Raw genomic sequence first — 22,207 nt, 5'->3', positions numbered from 1 at the left:
CAGAGCACCTCATGAGATCACCATTACATGATAAGAAATCTGGAAGCTGGAAAAGAGATGATAAAGAGAAGTTTGAAACAGGACATGGAAGACCACTGAGCTGAGAGAAGTATTATGATTGGAGAGCTACTTAGCAATTAAGCTGGCAGAGCAGGGTGAACTTGGAGAGGAAGGGCCCTTGATTTTAAGAAATGCCATACCAGCTCAGATAGTAATTGAAGAGTGAGATGGAGGCAAGGAGTGGGTGTAGATGCCCATTTTGCCTCCATCTGTGTGGTGTTTCTCCATGAAAGAATGCTTGGTATCTGGTATTCCTCAGACTTTATGTGTCTGCTCCATAGATCTGCAAATATAAAGCACTGCCTCAGCTTTGAGGCCATGGCATGGATGGGACATAAAGATGCCACTTCACTGAGAAGGTGACAATTCAAAATCAGAAAAGCAGAGATGTCCAAGGATCACACATCACCCTGCTTTAATAAGTCCAATACTGTAAGTGTTCAGCATAGAAAGCCTAGCCTCCATGCCTGAATGGTACTTGGGGGCTGAAACAGGGGAATCTGAGAATAATAAAAAACCCAAAAATGTCTATTAGAGTTGTGTGTATGTGGAGTCAAAATTGCACTGTCATATGTCAAAATTGCCAGTGTGATACGATCTGGAGCCACAATGATAGGTAGGTTGAGGTGAAAGTGCTGGAGTGCTATCAGTCATGCTTCTAAGGACATCAAATTCCTGCCTGGAGGGAGATCAAATTTTATTTGGAATGAAAGAAAGAAAGATAAGGGAAGCTCCACTTCTGCACTTGTCAGTGCAATGAAGGACATATGGACACCACATACTCAAAGAGAAAGTGGGAAAAGAAACACACTCATGGAAACAGAAGACAAGATGTCTATAAGGAGGTTGTGATAAAGAAGGGGGCATTGTGATGTCCCCTTACTCTCTTAATTACCTGCATTAGTAAGGACCTTAAAAAGATCCTAAGGAATAGATGGTCAATTTTTCATTTTTACTTATTACTAGGAAAGGAGTCAATGGGTAATTGTTGACAGCTAAGAGGTAGGATAGATGTAGTGCCTGAGGAAACTCAGTGCCTACCCTTCCCAAAAGAAATTAGGGTGCTTGCAAACAGAGGATGTTGGCACTCTGATGAAGGAAATGAGGCAAAGAAGTGTGAGAGTTGTGGTTAAGCCCACAGTAGCTGCCACTGGACAGAAAAGATGTTCCCCAAAGAGGTGTGATTCACCTTCTGTGGAAAGTCCTGAGAAAAGACTGCAAATTTTCCTTCAGGCTATAGCTTTGGATTAGCCAGCCACTCTGTGATGGAACCTGAGCTGGCCGGGGAACAATGTGCAGCAGCTGGAAATGAAAAGCAATTGTGTGAAAAAGGGTGTGCGGTTCTCAATTCAGACAGGGATACCACAGTGCCAGGGTGCTCTGCAGATTAAAGCATTTCTTTTGCAGCCACCCAAATGAAACAGAAATAGGGATCTGATCTGACCTTTTCCTCCAGAATACCTGTGCTGCACAATGATCTGAAAGGAGACTTATGCAATGCATTTGGGAATGGACCTGTACATGTTCCTAAAGCTGAAATTCTTATTCCCTGGGTATGTGAACCTCTTGGTATATATCAGGTTTTTCAGGTTAGGGACTTTCCTCTTATTTTCATAGTGAATAAAGCAAAATTAATTATAAGGATACTAAGAGTTAAATGACATTAAAATCTGAATTCACATGCCTTGCTGAAACTCTTCCTACAGCTTTAACTTTCTGGAGCTAGCTGGCTATCCCATGCCAGTCAGACACTTTCCAGCATGAGTCACTATGGTTTCCAAATTTTTCTTTCCCAAATAAAATTGAAAAATTCCAAATGTCTTGCAGTTTTTTTTTCTATAGAAAAAAGGAGCAGACTGTCAAGTGTATATAGTCGAAGAATTGTTTTCTATTTCCTTTTACATCCCTAGTCTAGACAAGAGGTACTATGATGAACCTTGCCTTTGCTGCCAATACCAACAGCACTTAGTGGTCTTGTTACCTCACGCCTGGCTAATTCCCAAGGACAGTCATAGCTAATGAGTAGCCCTTTCAATGGCCATTCCAGCAATTCATTTGGGCTACCCTTTCAAACAGCATGGAGAATTCTTGAGAGAGAAGGTCTTTTGTACCGGGCAATGTTTCACTCACTGCGTTTAAACGAGAAGGGCAGTCAGGTTGTAAAGATTTATATAAATGAGTGCATTGTGCACTGGAAAGGAGATTGGTATGTTTGATCTCAGCTGTTATTGATTTACCTTTTCCACATGATAACATTCATTAGGCAGGGTAAGTAAAGGCTGGGGTGTTCCATTCAATTATCTATGGTTAAAATACAGACATTACACAGGGTGGAGTGTCAGTCTAGTTTCAGTGGGCTGAAGTGTGAAAACATTTTCCTACCAAGTCATTACATAGGATGACATGACTTTTTTGAATCCTTTCCTGTCTCCTCCCCACCCACCCCACCCCTTTTTATGTTTTTATGTCTTTTTCATTGTTTTTGAATATTTGTGTTTCTGGTCAAGGGAGATATTCTGCCGCTTGAAATTGCCTGATACCTTCACTGCTGCTGTTGCTCTCTTGTGCTGTGTGAAACACAACAGTGCTGGTGAGACACTGTTCTCCCTGCCTGACACCTGGCTCGTACCAGTGTCCCAAAATGTTCATAGATTTATTCAAGCAACCTCTTGTACCTAGGAGGTGACTGCAGTGAGACAAGAGGATCTCCAGGGATGCCTTCCCACCTTAGTCCTCAGACTGCAAAGGAGCCATTCTCCTTTCCTTCCCCCCACAGTGTAGTTACAGTATAAGGCTGTTGCACCATGTTGCTCTAGAGAACTAAGTACTTTCAAAATAAAATTCTCTTATTTTAAAGGAAAAATAAGTGGCAACAACAATAAAAAGGACAAAAGATAGTATCACCTCAGGAGTAATTTCTTTCTCACTATTCGCTTCAGAGGAACCTACAGTAACTTGCTTGGGCTTAGGTAGGTAAATGGAAATTTCTACAGCTAAGTGAGATGATTACTGCCCCAAATATTTTGATTTTTCAATTGAATAAATGGATGTCTCTCCAAAGATCCTTTCCTTCCACTGAATAATGTTTTTTAAGCCATTAAGAAGTTCCTATAAAAAACTCAAGCATTTCACATTAGATGTATCTGTTAAAAATACATTTTCTTTTTACTTCTGTCTTTTCTAAAATTCTAGAATCCATAATTTGCTTGCACCTACCTGCAGGCATATATGTGAAAAGACACCATTAACTTTAACTTCCTTTATATTAAGACTTGCGGAGTGCCCACAGATCCTGTTAGTGTGTGTTGAAGTATAGAACCCCAACTTCAAGAAAGTGTTTGAATACTTGAAAGTGTTGACCATTTATACCCATCAGATACCCATATTACTTTGATATTGTGGAGATGACCTTAGCTGTTGACACCAGCTTAGAAATGCATTTCATTGAACCTGTGGAAAACAAGCCATGTGTGTGGCATGATGTGGCTGGCATATAAAAGTGATAAAATAATAGAGGATTGTAAAACATTACAAGCAATGACTTATACTTTGACTTGTACTTGGAGAGGCAGGTACTGAAAGCACAACATTTTCTTGATTATTTTGCCAGACAGAGAAATGGAAAAGCTTATAATAAGGATTTGCACTAATAAAAAGTCCCAATCTTATCTGAATGTACTTTATAAAAAAAAGCCACATGGTTTCCTTGTCTGGAGATGAAGCAGGAGCTCACAGACATTCCATGCCAGGCTCCCTTTCTTATGCATTTTCTCTCATAACTTCTTTTCTCTTTGATCTCATCATTATGGTAGAAAACTGGTGGCACCAAATTCTTCCTCAGTTGTGCTTCTAATTCATTAGACAGAGCCAGGCAACAACAACCTGTCTATAACAAAAATATTTAAGTGATGTGCACAGGCGTGGAGAGGATATTCCAGGTATCTTTCCAGTGAGCAAGCTCATAGTATATTCGCCCTTTAAGATAGCCTTTCCACTCACAGCATCCTACATGGTTCAAAAAGCTTTTGGACAGGGAGGGACACTGTCCAGGTCATCTCAGGCCACAGAATCCAGACATTTCTGGGTCAGGTACATGCAGCTACTGTCTAAGCCAGAGGTTTTATTTAATAGACATAAAATGGGTGACTGTTGCAACCCCAGGCGCATTTTAATTGTGTTGACTATTGTGCACCTGATTTCTGGTGAAAACTTTTATAAATCTTATTTCTTTATGGCATTTTCTGCTTGATTGAGGTTCTCATTACCAGAAATGTCTTCATGGGAGAATACTTTAAATGCAAATAACATCACCTCTTTAAAGGTCTATGGGACTGATCTACAAAAAACGTGATAAATTCTGGAAGAGACTTTAAATTCTTTTTAATAAAAAACATAAGAGAAAGGTAATGGTATGATTTTTTGTATTTACCATGTAGTGGCAACAATACCATGTTGAAAGAATAAAATGCCATCATGAAAGATGTCCATCTGATGAAGAAAATTAGATTTTATTGGAAGAAATGACTAAAGTAAGAGTTATTTAATTGATAAGGACAGGCATTTATAGCAGATGGTAAGGGTTTTACTTGAGGAACCTACACTATTAGGAGAAATAATTAAATATTTAATACTTTTACTGGTGATACACGGCACATGCATTGTTTGGCACTGTCAGTAAGCAGATTTGAGCAGGGCTGGACATGTACAGGTCTTGAAGTTTTTCCTTAGAAACCTTAGCTCTGTGTTTGTGTCTGAGCTTGGGCGCTACAGTGTTTTGGGGAGAACATCAAGGAGAAAATTTTGCAATCCTGTTGTCAATGAAGATTTCTTTGACCTTGCTACCAAAAAAGCAGGGCAAGCCTGGGATGGTGAAGACCTGGAGACATGTCCCTGCTCCACCCCAATGAGGTAAGACAGTTTTCCAATGCCTTGGACTGGCAGATTGGAAAGATGACTTGTGCTTTTGAGTATTTGTTTTCCAAAAAGGCCAATCCTTGGCCAGCCTTGTCCTTGTCCTTTAGACCTCTGGTGCGTTTAACTCACATACTGAATTGTTTTCATCTGTGCATGGCAAGGTTTTTGCCATGCAGGTTGTGAAGTACCATATGGTACCTACAGGTTTTGCAAGCAGATGAGTCTCCAGCACTCAGCTTCTCTGTGAGGTGAAACAGCTTTAGTGCACCTGGTGCTTTGTCTGCAGTGCATGGGAGAGTCAGGGAGGGTTATTTTTTGGCTGGGGAGGTATTTATTTTTGTTGAGCCTCTGTCACATATGTTTTGCAATTGCCTTTCTGGCCTTTCTCTCCCTTTTCCAGTATGTACTTCAGTGGAAGTGTTGGCACATCCTGAAAATGTGACGGTGCTTATTACTCATGAACATATTGTCTCACTTTTGATTGAGTGTCAGCACTTCTTTGATCACATTCCTTCTGCCTGAATTAATTAGGGCAGGAGTGACACACTCCTCCATGGGCCTTGGCTGGCCTTTAGCCCTGTATCTTTGCAAGGAGGTATATCATGCAATTGAACCAGCATTAAGCCATGAGGAACTGTGAAAATGCAGTGGGAGAAGATCAAAATCTTACTGCTCCTGTGAGCAGAGACGTTCTTATCAGGCTAAATCAGGGGTGTATTTGTGCCTGGTTTACTTAAAGTATGTCCTAGTTTTGCCCCTTTGGACCACACAAAGGGAAAATTTTTCGTATTTCTTCTCTGTTCCATGCTGCACTGGCTACTGGTTTTGTTTCTGAGTGTTTTGCTTGCTCTATCCAGATTTTCTCTTACTCTGTGTTTATTTTTACTGTCCAGAAAAGCAAAAGCTCCAACAGTTCTGATGTGTGGAACCAGTTTCAGGCTGGTCCTCTACCTCATTCCTTTACTTTGGAGTATAGAGTCACAGGGGGAAGCTGTGGATGGGACAGCTTCCCCCTGTGAAGAAGACTGGATGGGACCAGGCCTTTCCCTTTCTACAGTCATTTTTATCTGTTCCTATTTATTTTTCTCCCTTTAGGAACTTCCAGTGTAGGTTTAAAAACAGCTGTGGTGTATTCTTGAAAATTTTATATTGGATCAGGAAAATGACCTGTTTTGAAAAGCTGTCAATGTAAATTACTTCTCATTAGCATTGCTGTATGTTGAATTTAGTTCAGACAGTAAACTTGTATATATGTCTAGTATCAATTTATTAAACAATGCGTTCCTGGACATGGCTTTTTGGTGGGTTTTTTAACATAAGCAACTGGGTTTGAAGTTGTTTTTTTTTTTTTTTTCTGAAATTTCTGCTTTTCTTCTTTACCATGTGTTTTCTGTAATTTTGTGGTTTGCCACATTTTACAAATCAAATTTTACAAATCAAACCTAGCCTTTCCTTGTTTCAGATTTGTTTAGTATGAAGAAAAAAACATGTGTGTGTGCATATGCTGGAGCATGTCTGTTCATAGGCAGGGTTGGAGGGTGAAGCAAGTGTTGTGATCCTTTGGGTCTGTCACTGGTACTTAAAAGTAGGCAGTATCCTTTTGTTTCCAGATTCAGGCAAGCTTGTTTCTTCTCATTGCATGGTTCCTCTGAACTGGGAAAAATACAGGAAAGGGTTTCACATGTCCTGGCCATCCAATACTTCTAGAAAAATACTTATTTTTGTTTTTGTGGTAATAAAGCCGGGCAGCGGGAAAGAAAGACAGTCATAGACCTAATTCATGATCAAAAATAATATTAAAAATATTAGCCAAAATCAACACCAGAGTAAATCTGGTGAAGAAAACTTTTAAATCTGCTCTGGGTAAAATATTTCGATGAGTCTGTTTTTCTAACCTTTTCCTGCATTAACTTTTTAAAGATGTTTTTTAAACTTTTTTTCTGCTATAGAAGGTTAGTATCAAATTACTGCAGAATGGAGACATCCCTGACTCCAGATGTTCTTTTCTACCCTTCATCTCCATCATCTCTAATTTCATGTCACAATCACAGCAACATTGCCAGGACTTGACTTCTCTTTCCTCTACATATCTGCAAATACCTGTTCATGCCTCAGTCAATTTGGATCTCATCTCTCCAAGTGCCTGCCACTGTGTTCTTCCTTAGTCTCTCTTTCTAATCATCCTCTGCTATAAAGCAAGTTGAACAATTGGAAGAAAACAAAAAAGAAGAAATAAAGTCCAGACTTATATGTGGTATAAATCAATGAAATTTCAGTGACCCTGTTGTTGTCACTAGAATGATGTTGATTTTACACCAGTCTAGGATGTCTGTCGTAGCACATGCTATAATTCTTCTTTGCTACATGGAAACCTTTCCTATTTGCTATTAGTCTATATTTAAAAATTTTTTTTATTGTATCTATTCAGTAACTGATGACTTTCACCATGTATTCACCTAGAAACAGGTACAGTACCATATGGAAAGAAATAATACCTACTGTTTATTATTCCTAAATTGTTTGTTTTCTCCTGCATGAACACTTTTAGCTGTGACCCAGAGCTAGCTGACTACTAATAATAAATAACTAATAGTTATTATTCTGTGGGTATGAAAATAGATTTGCATAAATTATGGAATAAATAGTGGCAAATTCTCACAATTAAGTAAATGCTTGCCAGTGATTCACTGACAGAAAAAAACCAGCTGATGCCTTCAGATACTTTATTCACAATGACTGGTTTTTTCCAGTTCTCTGAGAAAGCTTGACTGCTAAAAAAGGGTTTAGCTTCTAGACCAGCTGCCTGTGCCACTATCCAGCTCTTCTGTTTCAAATTTCTTTCCTTTTTTGTTTTGTTTTGTTTGGTTTGGTTTGGTTTTGTTGATCCCTCTATTCAGGCATTCCACTTGCATGTATCCTTTCCCCAGCTCCTCTTCCATTTACTCAGGCTGAGGTTTTTTGAAGTAGTGATGTCTTGGAATTTTAATGAGGAGATGGATAGCATTGACATTTGCCCCATGCCAGCTATCAATAGAATACCTGAGGTATGAAGGCACCTCTGGAGATCGTCGAGTCCAAACCATTTGTTCAGAGTAGGGTCCACTGAAACATATATTTAGATGAATTTTCCTTTCTGCAACTGGAGTGGGTTGTGGTCTTTCTACACCAGTTTGACTGTAGAAAAAGCCCTTTTTGTGCTCAGCAAGCTTGTGTGTTTATGCACAGCACCACAGGCTGCCATGCAGACATTGCCAGAGGCTAGAGGTGTTGGATAGCCACTCATGTTGCAAGTCCCTGAGTCCCCTCCTGCCTTTATGAATGCTCTTCCATAATAACCAGTATGTGTCCACTCCATAATAATATCCTATGCATATTAGGAAATGTTCATTGGCTGCATGTATTTCAACAATATCTTTAGGAATGCACATGGTATGGTGATATTCTGGGAGCAGCTTTTTTAAGAAGTCAACTTTTGCTCTATTTTTGAAACTGCAATTCAGTGCATAGTTAATTGCTGGCCCAGCTGATACCACCTATTTATCTCACTTCCCGAATTAAGGCACAAACAAGTAATAGGATTCTAAGTGTCATTATTTGCACAAGAGCTTGAATAATGATGCAAAATATAGAAAGTAGAAGAAAATATTCATATTACTGTGTTTTCCTACATAATGTGTATTGGATAATTTCAGCTGCCTTTGGCTGTGTTACTTCTGGATCTTCTGGAGGGTATGATACAAAGCAAGAACATTAAAAACAAAGCATATGCTAGGAAAAATAAGCAAAACAAAATGAAATCCCCAGTGCTATTTTTATTTCATATCACCACTAAAGAGAAAAGAGTACTAAAGCAGAATAATCTGGAAATCTGCCTAGACTGGCAGGTTTGGCAGATAGTATATTTCGTACTTCATTGATGCTAAATGAACAAATCTCAAATCTTGCTAAAAATTATACATTTTACTAGGAATTCTCTTAAAAGGCTGGCCTTGAAAGCTGGTAGAATATGGTAAAATTACTGGATAGCCTTAATAAGCATAATTGGTCTTTGATTAAAATGGATGTATGTACAAAATGTATCTAGATTTGAGAATACAGCCCTTTTTCCATTACTTTTTCATTTAATAGGCAGAGAAAGAACATATTGTTCTCTTGCTTCTGGAGATAGTTTGACTGTGGCACTGATATTTAGGATCACCTGTTCAATTTATTTTTAAGAATTATCAATTGTCTTTGTGCTGCATTACTGCACCACTCTGTGTTATCCTGTATTAGGGAAGACGGGGTGTGCTTTCTGTCCAAACGTGCTTTCTGTAAGAGAAACATTGTGTACAGAGGTCGCTGAACTGGCTGGATCTTTGGCTTAGTAAGAAGTGGAAATGACAACTAGAATCAAGTCTGCTTTTCATTGCGAGCATCCTCTTTAGTTGCCATTGTCTGTAGACTGATAAAATAGATTAATTTCCACCTTGGCTGTTACTTTAAGTTTCTTTTCCTGCTTCAAGTTAAAGTTGCTCAAAAAGTGATTTCAGGGATGTCTTGGTGTTCACCTAGTAAAGATAAATATTATACAGCCTTTTCATTAAGTAAGTCTACTGTGATCTAAGTTTTGGCCAAATTGTTTTATCTGTGAAGTTTTCAAAGTGAGATTAAAAATTAGTGACTATAGTTATCCTTGAAAAAACCAAAGTTGGAGCCTCCGAGAAACCTCATTTCCATGGTCAGCACAAACATCTCTCAGGGCTCCATACACATCAAGTGTGGGCCAGGTTGAAACTGCAGTGTCTGTGTGGGGCTGCCCCTGGGGCAAATTATTGTGCGTTCCAGGGCACAAGAGGGTAAACCCAGAACCTGCCCTGTCTTGTCCCCTCAACACTCTCCTGACTGTAGCTCCAAAATTCAGAAAAAGGAGAAAATATGGATATTTAAGGGACAGCCTGGCTGGAACAGTGGCAAGAGGTGAGCTGGAACAAGAGCTGCAAAAGCAGAAAAGATGACATGGGGAACAGGGAAGACTGATACAGGTTGAGGAGACGATAAGGGTTGGATCAGGCTGGGAAGATGATAGTATGAAGCACAGGACACAGAGCTTGAAACAAGGAAGGACCACTGTTTCTAGATCAGGTGCCTTGAAAATATGTACCATCCTGTTTAAAGGGAAGGCTCAGTGCTCGTGTTCATGCGCTTGTCTGGGCCATAAGCACGATGTTCATGATGCCTCCTCCATTGATGAAGTAGTTAAACAGTACAGATCCTGGGATTGCTCCCTGCATTATTTCACTTCTGCTGGTCTCCAAGTTGAGTACAACCCACTGCACCCAATCATTAAACCATGCTTTTTAAAAAAACCCTTGTCATCCATTACAAGTCTCAACTGTATTGGAGGTTTAGCTTTCCTGACACCACCAAGTTCTTAATTTTCTTGCTGGATTTGAAATATTTTTATGACAATTATATCTGAATTTTATACAGCTCCTTAAAAGAGCATTGTGCCTCTTATTTAGTGTTTCAGTATCTACAGCAACTGCAGTAGTCATCAAGACGGAAAGGTAAAAGAATCAAAAAGCACAGGGTAATTGTATATTCTTTAATGTAAATGTAATTTCAAGGAGGAATCACATAGCTCAAAATCAATCTAGGTAACATATACAATCAGTTGATTTGCAGGTTTAACAAATACTTTTGATTTTTTTTTTCCCCAGGAGGAGAGATGGTTTAATTTTAGCTTGAATTTATTATACAGCCTCTTCAAACTTGAAACCAGCAATTTCCTGACCTCTCATCTGCTCTGTCTCTGATCACAGGACATACACCTGCAGGTCTTCTAGTCACAGTTTCTGTAACCTATTTTCTTCTGTTTTTAGTAACACATACATAAAACTCAGAACTAAACATTCCTACTCTTATGTCTGGGAAAAAGGAAGAAATGCTACATCCGGAAGTATAATCAAACATTTTGTTTTCACTGGACAGAAAAAGAATTGAAAGAGGATCTCGAAGATCTGGAAGATCATAATTTCTATGAGCATTAGAAATTTTCCTTCAGCATTCTTATGAAAATAGTCCCTATTTTGGGATTTCTGTCCTCATATCTGACCTCCTCTCAAATCTTCATGTGTTAATTCTCATAGTAACCTTTTCAAGTAATTATGCACTTGCTATGCTCATTTCACAAACAGTGAACTGCAGTTTGAATTGTTTTGAACTACATAATTTTATCCTGAAGGTGGATTTAGACACCTTGATTGGGAAAAGCTCACCAACCTGATTACCTTTGGTAGTGACCCAGTGCCCTCTGCACCACAAAGTTCCTCCATAGGAACCGTGGATGCTGTCTCGCTCTCTTCACTGTCACTCATAGACTGACTTGGTGTATGTCAGCAGCGCAGGCATAGACCAAGAGGTCCTGGACACAGCCATCTGCCAAGGGCCCACAACCCATGGAGTCTTTCTGAGCTTACCAGAGGCACTCAGAAAGGGATGAGGTTGATTTGAAGGGCAGCGATTGTGTCCCCATTCACCCAGGGTGACAGCTGGAGAAGTTGTGGAATGAGGACAAGGCTGGCATGACGTGTGTGCTAGCTCAGAAATGAGGGAAGCAGTGCAGCAGGTTCCTGACCTAAGCTTCAATTTTTTTTAAATTTTTTTTTTGCCTGACCTAAGCTTCAATCTTTTTTTCTAGCAAACACCTTCCTTCTGGGCAGTTACCTGTTTAGGAAAGTCAACCCCTTTTGCTGCAATTTGTACTTGTGCGCTCCAAATGAAGGAAGGAGGGCAGAGGTGCTTGCGGGAGCACTGGGGCTTCCAAAGTACCTCAAGCATAGCCAGAGTTCTCCTGTTAAGGACACAGCCAAGCTTGTAGGTGCAATGCAAACTGCCCAAGCATGGAGTGCTTGCTGCTTTGAATGCTGCATGTCCAGCAGCTCTGATAATCTTAAATTTATTCCCATCAACCTAAGGGAGATGAGGAGAAAATTCCTAGAATGGAAATCACAGGGAAAAGACAAGAGAAGTTTTAGATGTCCCATCCATGGAAGTGTACCGGGCCAGGCTAGACTGGACTTTGAACATCTGGTCCAGTGAAAGGTGTCTCAGCCCAAGGAAGGGATGTTGGAGCTAGATGATCTCTAAGGTTCCTTCCAATCCAAACAATTCTAAGATTCTGTAGCAGTACAGGGCATGTGAAATATCTTGGTAAAATCAAGAAATTGATCTATACACAAGTGTGTGCATACACCTATGCACATGTAAAAGTTTGTGCCTATAGTTAGTGATATTATGAATATGTAAATATAAGTAGTAGCACACCAAAATGTCTGCTAATTTTATTTGACATATTTGTATTTATTCCATTTGAATAATTGGACCATTTTCATGATTGTATGTCATAGCCAAAAGGAGTTCAACAGCTGATTTTCTGTTTATTCATAACAGTGTCAAAATGCAGATTACTTTTATCTCTTTTTTTTCTGAAAATATGGGGTTAAGCTATTTGAATCCTGGATTTTCAATCTTGGGAAAGTGATCTTATAATAGTCAGAAACACTTTGTCACATCACTTTATTTGGAACTGTTTCTTTGACTAGAATCGGGGAACATGACAATTAAAATAGCTTATGAAGACTGGCTTATTGCTATTTACTTAGTAATCAGATGAATTCTTCAATTTCTGCTTTAAATATCACTTTTCAAAGAAGAAACACTGCATCCTTTCTAAAAAAACCAACGATTTTGTATTGCTCAAAAATCAGCCAGTGAGCTAATATTTTCTAGTGCCAATCTTTTTCTGTATTTTTGCCTAGCTAGCTTCATTTTCACAGCTTTTATGTTCTCTGCTTCTCTTGCCAGACTTTGAGAGTTGTGAGCTGGTTTTTTTTGCTTATTTTTCTTTGATAGCCTTGATGCTAAAATTTCAGATTTCCAGACACTCCTTGCCCACTGCCAAAGGGTTAAAGAAGAGCATTGGCTTGTTTGGTAGGTTTTTCCATGCTTTTATGGCTCTGCAAAAGGCAGCATCCAAAGCAGTAAAAACAAAAGGCACTGAAATGCAGATTTACTATGTTTTTTTCCGCCTTCGTCATTGTATGAGATTTGCCTCTACACCCATTTTACTGTGGGAGTAGCACAATGAATGCTGCTCTTTAAAAGGAATCTGTCACTGGCCAATATGATGATGATGATGATGATGAATATTTTGTGTGATGCTCTCTTCTTGTAACTATGTGGTCTGCTCTTTAAAGAAAGGTATGACTTTTGGGGACCACAAAATTTTGCAGTGAACATCAACTGTTCTTTTTTTCCAGAGTTTTTACTTTTTTTTTGGTATGATTTCTGAATTCTCTTCTTGTTAGATGGTATTCATGGGCCATTTTCATGCATGCCTGTCTGATGTTCATTCTATTCTATGGACTACCTGGCAGCAGGTACCAAGGGTTATCAGGCGGAGAGGATGAGAGGTGAGAGGATGAAAGAGGATGACAAACCTACAGAGTGTATTGGCATGTTTATTTGCAGTGCCATATAAAATCAAAACTAACATTTATAACTCAGCTCCTTCATGGCAGTCTCAAGCATGGTGTAAAAGGCCAAGAATAAACATATCAGCTTGAGACAGAAGTTCATGGCAGCATCTGAGACAGATTGTCTTCTCATCTTCAGGTTGCAAGTTAAAATTTCCTAATGTGGTTAAACTTACCTACTGCTGCTTTTGCAGACAGAGGGAAAAAAAAACATAATTTACTGGGTATTGGATTTTGAAATGACACAAAGTACCTTTCCTGTCAGTAGAAAAATAATGCTCAGTTGAACTGATACAACTTTCTCATTGCATTCTCAGTCTGATGCAAGATAGCTGTTTCTGAACAGGGATATATAGTCATAGGCATTAAGGGGAAGGGAGAACATTTTATTGAGTTTATGAAACTGTCTGACTATTGACAAAGCAAAAAACCATGATCATTTAGTCTCTTTAATTCCCTTCTTCTCTCTGAAAAAGAGAGAAGAAGGGAATTGTATTTTCTTAATTGCATCTATCTTACTGAAACTCTCAGTTTCTCCAGTAAAGAAACAAAGTAATAATAACTAGTGCCAGGAAAAATTTTTCAGTGTCTCCAGCAGGTATGAATGCCATGTTGTCAACATGCAAGAGATCAGGGAAATGACTGCCTAGTAAGATGAAAAGAAGTAACAGAAGCAGCTGGGCTAGTAATTATCCCTCTAACTAGAGCACACTGCAAACTAAACTAGCTGCTGGTGCAATTAGGTCTCCTCATGCTAAGTATTGTTGAATGGAATTCCTCTGGAATGGCACTTTTTAGGATTACACACTACTTTAAGACCTTGTCTTTGTGCTTCCCCACATGCCTGAGATGACCACAATGCACTGCCACTCTGGCCCCAGGCAGGCAGGCAGTGCCGAGACATCATCATCCCTGTGCTGCAATGGCCAGAACAAGTGTCTGGGCACTACTGAAAATAGTAACAAGCCTACAGTTTTTGCTTTTAAGGAGCTGGGTGGGAGCAGTGATACATTAACAGATGTTTCATCCTATTCACATATTTTCCATATGACAGATCCTCCGACAAGCAGCTGTCGAGTAAGAGAGGGCGAACAATGTTAGCATCTATGCCTTGGATTGGTTTCTTATCTTTTCAGCTCAGGCATACTTGTGTTTCAAGACCCACTGATTCTAAAATTGACCCTCCCACAGAATTTTAAATGTGTACCTATGCAGCTCAAATGTGATTATTATTAAGCTGCATCAGAATTTATGTTCAGCTCTCAGACATAACCTCCAGAAGATGGTTTTTTTCTCTTCTTACTCTCAGTCCCACTGTGACTTTGCAGCTGAGTAAGGGGTGAAGAATTTGGCCTCATCATAATAGTTTCTTCAAAATAATGCCTTCCAAAAATACCTATATCCTACATCATCTCAGTCTGCAGTGGCCATAAATCAATACAGCTTGATAGCACAGACTTGGACAGAGATATGCTGATTATTATGCCAGCCAAGAAGCTGGTCTACATACATGTAAATCAAAGTCAGTGTTGGTTCCCCTAATTATTGACACATTTACGTTTGTGGTCTCAATCAGGTAGTTGCCTTCTGTGGATGACAACAAATTATGTCTCCTCTGCTCTCAGAATTCAGTTCAAGAAAATAACATTTTAATCTACATTACTTGTTCTTTTGTTTGAATCTCAAGATTCAGAATTAATCTGACTTAATATTTGTAAAAATTATCCAGGGTAGTAATTTTTCATTCTTATGAGGCGCCTCTGATATTGTCAAAATTAATGGCATATGGTAATCCTTTCAATTTTCATCCCTCTTTGGGAAATGAGTCAATGACTATTTAATGTCATCTTATTATGGTTCTTTAGTAACTTTTAGTTTAATCAGTGATGGTTACATCTGTTAAGAGAATTCTGCTTATGTTCTGCTCCCTCTTACAGGGTGAATTTCCCCAGTCCAGTAGCTCTGAGCAGGAACTAAGTGACACATGTCCCAGCTGCCAGGCAATGTGGAAATGCTCAAATTCAAATTCATAAATCAATCGTTTATCAGTTACTGTGACCTCTTCCAAACACTTTCCTCATACTTCCTTTTAAAGTAGACTTGACCACATTGTACCTATCATTCCTTCTTTCTGTACCCTGTTGTATTTTGAATTCTCCCATCAGGACTGGCTGGTGATACTGTAAGCATCAATCCTGGAGTAATAGACTACCAGATGCCTGCACTGCATAGTAAATTGCCTTACAGTACTAATTAGAAAAACTGCAGTGTAAAGGCCAGTACAAATATTCCCACTCCAGGCTAACGTGCTGTTCAGAAGTTGCTTACTTGGTTACAGATCCAGCTGAGCTGATGGTTCAGTAGGGATGATATGTTTAAGCCACAGGGTGCTTAGAAGCACACTCAAAACACTGAGGTCTCAAAGTTGACATCTTTCAAGTATGTTTTAATGTGATGACTATAAGAAGTAGAGTGTGACAAAGAAGTTATGAAAAGTTAGACGTACGTAGTGCTATTCTGATTAAAAAAAATAATATTTTTTATACTTAATATTTATAGAGACATTAAATAATCACCAGTTATTAAGAGGCTTCACAGATAGGAGAATGTACCTAATCTGTAAGAGAGAATCAGTATGATGATGAAATTTTTCATAGTATCATAGAACAAGATGAGCTGAAAGGAATTCACCAGGATCACCAAATCCAGCTCCTGGCCCTACACAGGACAATCACAAGAATCATACCAAGTGCCTGAGAGCACTCTCCGAATGCTTCTTGAACTCTGTCAAGCTTGGTGCTCTGACCACCTCCACCAGGACCTTGTTTCAGTGCCCAACCACCCCTTTTCCTAATATCCAACCTAAGCCACCCCTGACTCAGCTTCAGGCCATTTCCTCAGGTCCTGTCACGGGTTATCAGAGTGAAGAGTTCATTGTCTGCCCCTCCATTTCTGTGTAAGAATGTTGTAACTGCAACGAGGTCTCCCCTCAGTTTCATCTTCTCCAGACTGAAGTGAGTGACCTCAGCCACTCCTCATACAGCTTCCCCTCCCGACCCTTCACCTCCTCTGGACACTCTCCAATAGTTTAATGTCTTTCTAACATTGTGGCACTGCCCCCAGCAGTGGAGGTGAGGCTGCCCCAGAGCAGAGCAGAGCAGGACAATCCCCTCCCTTGCCCAGCTGGCCATGCTGTGCCTGATGCCCCCAGGACAGGGTTGGTCCTCCTGGCTGCCAGGGCACTGCTGGCTCATACTCAGCATTAGTTTGGAACTAACATTTGAACAAGGTATTTGGCTTTCTTGGATCAATACTGTGTTATCAAAAAGGAATTAAGATTTAGGTAGAGGGACCATGGCAAGTCTTAATGAGGTAAAATGCCTACCAATGATTTCCTCCTTCATGTTGTAATGCTGGTGCTATGACATGGCTCTCAGTCCTTTACTGGGAAGCTTATAATTTGAAGGTCATAACACACATGAAATTATAGTATTGGGAAGAACAAATAAACAGAAGAAAATAAATTCATGTGTTTCACTGGTTTTCCTTCATGGCATTCCTTGAAGGAGGCACTTTGGAGAATACGGGTGTTTCAACTCTTTCTGCTATGTTTTAATGAATAACAAAACAGATAAAGATTGGCTATATTTCCAGTTTTGCCATTTTCTAAACTATGTGACACTTGCATTAGAGAAGCCATATACCAGACTGAGAGCTTTTTAACTGCTAACTTAACCTGTGGGTGATGCCAGAGGAGCAGCATGTTTTAACCCTTTAGCCATTTTAATATGGGAATCTGTCATTTCTGCATTAGGAAAGCCTTGTGTTTTCATCATTAGAGCTATTCTGTAAATGAAGTAAGTACACAATTGCTAAGAAATAGTCAAACCACTGAAAAACAAACCGCTTCAACATGTTGTTTTTCTCTAATTAGCTGCAAGGACCCCTAGAAGAACAAGAAAGCTACCTTTGACCATGCCAAAAGGACCCATCAGACAATAATCATGTGCTTTCAGAAGAAAAAGATAAAAACTAGAGAATTATTGCTAGTTTTAGCTTGAGGTAGCTTAATTTTACAGTACATAACTTTTATTTCTTTAAAGACTGGCAGAAGGTCAATCCTTGCATATGAATTGTTTTCATGATGGAGATAAAACTCTGTAAAAAGATTTATTATGTAGGATTATAGGATCCCCTTCATGATGGGGAATTTATTGCCAGTACAGCTGATAGAAACTGTAAGTGGAAAAAGCTTTCCTTTTCCTTTGTAGATTCTGACCAAGGTGTTAGGCTCAATGCTGCTGTCTTTACTGAAGAAAAGCTACTCTGGAGGAGCACATATTGAGACTAAGAGGTTTTACATGTGTGAAGACTTAGCAATTTTCTGGTTTATCTTATCATGTAAGACCACTTTTCATTAACTGGGAACAGAAAGTGACCTTAGGTAAGATTTTAGTGTCAAACATTCCACGTGGTGCACTTTATTTAGTGCGTGTGAGTTTTAAAATGTTCACATCACTGCTTTGAAGCTCCTCTGTCATTGTTGTTATAGAAAAAAGTGTTGTAATGAGTATATAAAAAAGAGTAAAATATCAAACACAAAAACTTCACTGAGTATTCCCATCTTAGTTTGGGAAGGTACTTCATTGTGAGCTTAACTATGATCAGAGATACACATCCTTTATTGAGTAGGACCAAGTAAAAAGCAATTCACTACCACCAAGTTTTACCTGCATGAAGGACTCTGTATTGGTGGTGAGTTTGTCTCATATCATAAACTCATGTATTTCATGGACAATACAAAGCTAAGTGCTGCTTGCCTAATGTAATCAATCTGCATAAACACCTCCACCTAAAGTGATTATTGGCATGAAAAGAACAGAGGGTTCAAGGAAATTGCTTTTACTCTTATTCTTTTATCCTTGTATTTCTTCTGACAGATGAACATTTCAGCTGAAACCCTACACGTTGCTGCCATCCAGTCCTTGAATTTTCCTGCCAGATAGAGACCTCTCTGTGGGAACATCTGTGGTCAAAATCTACTTTATCTCCATTCCAAGAGATTATTTCTCCTTCTTCAGAGCCACATTTTTCACCCTAGCCTTTTTCTCAGCAACAAGACCAGATATTTCACCACTTGGCACAGCTGAGGGGCAGAAGAGGGTGGAAATTCCACATGTTAAGGAAAAGGGTGGGAACAGTCATAATTTCCTTGTTGGTGTATTTTTTTTTTTGGTGTTATGTTTATGAAATAAAGAAATCTATAATCTTATTAAGTAACAGTAGAAATTTTCAAAGCTGCCGTGCTACCTAAACATGAAATTGTTAGCATACTGTCATAAAAATAAATAAAATAAGTTTTTAGAACAATTCTGGTAAGTTAAAGAGCTCATTCTTCTTGGTCAGTGCATATTTTACATTAAAACAATATTTTTGAATGAATGATGTTATTTGCACTAGATTCTGAAATGCTTAAGAATGTCTGTGGCATAGTTTTAGATAACCAGGCCAACTGAATACCTTGGATTTCTTCATTCCTTACCACCCCTTCTGGAACTGCAAGCTGGCTGAGTTTGTACTTATCACTGCATCCCTGAAAGACATCTGGCCTCGATTGCCTTGCATTGATCATGGGAACTTCTGACACTGTACAGTATTGTTAAACAGAATTATTAAACCCTTAATTTTAAAACTTTTTGAATCTATGCTTCCTTTCCCACAATTATCTCTGTGAAGCATTTCAGATCATATTGGTAAAAGAGATTTAAATTTGTGCTTTTGGTATTTGCAGACTCGCTTTTCCACATGGATATAGTGTGGCTGGTTGAATGTGTTGTTAAATGAATGAATGTTCCACCAATAAACACCTTTGTTCAGCCACCGCCTCTTTAAGCAGAAAGAGAAGCTATAATTTTGCCTTTCAGTACAGAGGCAAGCACCTTTAAAGCAGAACAAATATAAAGCCACATTTTAAGCTAACTAAACTGTTGACTGAGGAGTTTTGTCTTCTGATGGATGCAAATCACATTCACAGATTAAAGTAATTTTCTGTGGCCTAAAGGGAACTTTCTGGATCCAGTCATTAAATTTCTGTTTAAGCATTTTCGCATGTGGAAAAAACCTTTTTTGCCCAAAAAAATGTAAATTTTTAACACAGGCCTTGAGAAACACATCTCATTATGTCTGGGCTTTTTATTTTGGCTGCAGACAAGCAATGTGATGATATGAACTTAAAAAATGCAGAGATCAGCAGAAATTATTTCGCTGTATAACATCTAGAAAAATTCTCACAGTAAGTTTTAGAAGCCTCAGAACAACAACATTTTTGATGGCATCCTAGCTTACTATTGAAAGTGTACAGGGAAACAATTTCTGCTCTGTCAGTGATGAACCAAGCAATCCACCTTCCAACGTGCAAAGTGTTATAGTTTATGAAACCTTGTCAGATGTTGCTTAAATTTTAGCATTTTCAAGCTACCACCTCAACCTGGAATAAATTAGCAGGAAATTGCTGTTTACCATGTGTTAAAAATGCTTCAGTTAATAGCTGTGTTAATGCACAGTGGTTGTGACAGAAGTAATTAGGTTATCTTTTGTCTATCATTTTCTATGCTGCCTTCAGCAGAAAAGTAACTTAGAAATACCTACAAGCTAAACACATCACCTTATAAATACTGTTTTAAAAACATTAACTTGTTTCAAAAATATGAACTCTTACTTATGTGTTAGAAGTAAAAGAAAAAACCCATTTGAATGCTATTTGATTTAGGGAAAGAAAATTGGAACAGATTTCTTTAACTGAATGCTAATTAATAACATTAATTTAAAATGTATTATTTCCTTAGAATATCCTGTTCACCTAATTTTGAGAACTAATTAAAAAAAAATTGCAGATACACACCCATCCTGTTTGTTTTTTCTATCATATTGACAAGAAGTTCATCAAGAGGAAACCTACCTTGCAGATAGCTGATGCATCCTTGCAGTTGAATACCCTTTAATGTGCTTTTATTCTTCTGAGAACGTTTTTCCGGAACTTTGGAGTATGTAAAAGTAGTACTGTTTTAGAAAGATCACACAGGATAAAAAGCAGTGCCCCAGACAGACACTTTTCCATGTACAGACACATGAAGTCCTATTGATCCAATAAAACATATTTTCTCCTTAAATTTTCTCAAGCTTTGCAGATTTGTTACAGGCCAGTAAAAGCACCTGTCAACTGAATTTTGCCCTTTTGCTATATTCTCTGTGCCCCTGTGAACTTGCCCATATTTCTCATTTGTGACTGATATTGTCTTTCTTGCATGTATTTCTCTTTCCCATTGACCATGGACTTCGGCATTAGCGAAGGAGAAAAGTGTTCTTCCTTGTTTTTCTTGCAAATTGCTAATGGGGGAATATCAAATGCTCTGCTACAGTTTTGATGCTGGATTGCATATGAAATAACTACAGAAGTAAATGAGATACAGAATGGATATTTATAAAAGCTGAATCAACCCAAAATATCTACAGCAGTCATACAGCTTATATACTGCACATATTAAAAATGGCTGTGTTTCAAGAGACATTAGAGAATTTTTGTACTTGAAAGGCCTATAAAGTATAATAATTTCTTTATCATATCAGAATTTTTCTGCCTAATTGGATTAGGATCAACTTAATTAAAAGATGCCTGAATCATTTAAGTTTTCAGTGATACAAAGTGAGCTGAAACAAAAACACCAACGATAACATTCATGGTTTGTATTAAGAGTTCACATCTGTAGTTAAATTGAAACAGATGTTTTTCAATACAAGCCATTGTTTTTTACTTGAATGTGACAATATGTTTTGATGTTTTCTCCTTAATTATAAAATCATGTAATGAAGTCCCTTTAGTATGTGTGTGGCAAATTGCCAAAGCCTCTGTTTTTCCAAAAGTCTTTGGTAAAATTTCTCCTGGAACCTTAGTTAAGTTTGTTCATACAATCAGATGATTACCCTTTCGGATTACAGAAGGTCCATTTGAGTATTCTGGAGAGCTCCCAGCAGGACTGGAAACATAAGAATGCATCTCTTAGGCATCCCTAAGACTGAGCAGGATGAGGCTTTCCTGAACATAAAGGCTCATGGTGGCATGTCTCAAAAAAATCTTCTGTTAAGTATGGCTTCATTATTTCCAGTGATCAGTATGAAAGTATTTGGTGTTGTGCTAGATCAATTGAAATCAAGTGATAAGTAGAACATTTCATGAACTTTCTGAACGTGGTGACTGGGCAGGTGTTTTTCACTGAACACAGAAGTCCGAAATCGTAAAAGATTTCATCACCCAACAGGAAGTGCAAGTGACTAGGAAAAATAGTAATGTCTGCTTATTAATCATAAGTCAGTTTTTGGTGTTTGGTTGCAGTGATGAAGATATGCAAGCTAGAAATGGAAAATTGCAAGCAACTGCTACGTTTACTGACAACAGATATAACAAAACAATGGTAAAAAACTACTGCTAAAAATTATATTTCATTCCTTCAGTATAAATGTGAAGTACATGTGACTGTGGTGAATAGAGTGAAAAAATAAATAGATCTCAAACCCTGTCCAAAGATCTAAATCCTTTTCAGCTTTCAGAGATTTGTCTTTGAAATAGAAAACAAACATTTATTTGCAGAAGCAACAGTTAATTAAACTTTGAGGAAACTGGATGCAATTTTCATGATTCTGGAGATCAGCTAGGAGCT

General features: G+C 38.4%; 1 long non-coding RNA gene across 1 annotated transcript in view; it reads left to right on the top strand.

The window, feature by feature from the left end:
• LOC135295515 (uncharacterized) overlaps nucleotides 1-18,708 on the top strand; it is a 59,085-nt gene extending 40,377 nt beyond the window's left edge. Inside the window, exon 3 of the long non-coding RNA XR_010357638.1 lies at nucleotides 18,434-18,708. This is a non-coding gene — a long non-coding RNA (uncharacterized LOC135295515). The remainder of the gene's footprint in view (nucleotides 1-18,433) is intronic.
• The last annotated feature ends 3,499 nt before the right edge of the window (nucleotides 18,709-22,207 follow it).

Source organism: Passer domesticus, chromosome 2 (genome assembly GCF_036417665.1).
Source record: "Passer domesticus isolate bPasDom1 chromosome 2, bPasDom1.hap1, whole genome shotgun sequence".
Lineage (NCBI taxonomy): Eukaryota > Metazoa > Chordata > Aves > Passeriformes > Passeridae > Passer > Passer domesticus.
The sequence above is the reverse complement of the archived record's forward strand: the minus strand, read 5'-3'. Positions and strand labels throughout refer to the sequence as shown.